Here is a 1,328-nt window from a genome sequence, read left to right as displayed (position 1 = left end):
ATAAGTACTGAGTACTAAATAAAATATTATTTATTAAATAAATAAAATGGTATCCTTGTTATGTCTCACACTCTTTATTATATCAATAGTCCAACGTTTCAGCCAATTCGGCCATCCGATTATTTACAACTGTATACATATATACGCATCAAGTAAATTTGCTGTAAGTGATATTATGACATGATACAAACATGTGGAGAATCTACCCATTGATAGAACTCCAAAAACATTTCTAGAGGAGAAGATCTTGAGGCCATCTTATTTTCAGGCGCCTAGGAGATTATTATTAGATAGTGAAGGAGAGACCAGGTTAGAAACGAGTTGCTTTGGGTGGTTGGGAAGTTTATTATGGAAGGATTGGTATCTGGTTCTGGCCAAATCGGCAACATGTGGGACATTGAGGTCATGATGGATGATTAGATTTGTGACAAAGTAAGGAGCATTAAGGATTTTACGAAGGATTTTGGACTGTAAGGATTGGATTCGAGAGGAATTAGATAGTAGATGGGGCTCCACCCATACCTCAACTCCGTATGTCCAGATAGCTCTTATAACAGTCATGTAGATCAGTCTTTTGTAATGGATTGGCAGTTTGGACCGTTTGTCTAGTAAATGCTGTAATAGTCAGAATCGACGAGCAATTTTCTGTCTATTCAGTCTTGTATGAGGATTTCATGTCAGTCATTTGTCCAGATTTAGTCCTAAGTAATGGATCTGCTCAACAGGAATAAGTGGGGTATTATTGAAAGATACTGTGGGGCAAGACGAAGGTTTACGACGAAGGGTAAATCTGATTTAGTGGGATTTATTGGAATTTATTTTAATTCTCCATTTTTGGCACCATTCTTCAAGGGTGGTGATGAGCGATTGGAGAGATTGGGATACAATGGAAGGATCATTATTCACTGACAATAGGCATGTGTCATCGGCATACGTGGTGAGAATAGTATTAGGATGGGTTGGGATGTCAGCTGTAAAAACTGTATAAAGGATAGGACCAAGGATACTACCCTGAGGTACACTAGCAGACTGAGGAAACAGGGATGAATAAGGGCTGTTGTGATATACTTGAATTAACCTGTCTGAGAGATAAGAACGGATAATGAGATAATATGTAGGGGGTAGGAATTTACTTGTATAGCAGTCCTGGGTGCCAGACTCGATCCAAAGCCTGTTCTACATCAAGAAAGACTTCCGAGCAGTACATTCCGCGCTCCAATGAAGACGAGACCACATCAACCACACGATGGCATTGCTGGATAGTGGAGTGGGATGTTCGGAATCCAAACTGGTGATCTGGGATTATGTGGTTGGAATCTAGGATGGGG

General features: G+C 39.9%; 1 long non-coding RNA gene across 1 annotated transcript in view; it reads left to right on the top strand.

Annotated features, from left to right (window-relative positions):
- LOC136796719 (uncharacterized) overlaps nt 1-1,328 on the top strand; it is a 465,623-nt gene that overhangs the window by 413,078 nt on the left and 51,217 nt on the right. The window lies entirely within an intron of this gene.

This window comes from Halyomorpha halys, unplaced genomic scaffold, assembly GCF_000696795.3.
Source record: "Halyomorpha halys isolate HHAL.00 unplaced genomic scaffold, Hhal_1.1 Scaffold872.1, whole genome shotgun sequence".
Taxonomy (NCBI): domain Eukaryota; kingdom Metazoa; phylum Arthropoda; class Insecta; order Hemiptera; family Pentatomidae; genus Halyomorpha; species Halyomorpha halys.
Note: the sequence above shows the minus strand (reverse complement) of the source record. Positions and strands in the feature narration are given on the sequence as shown.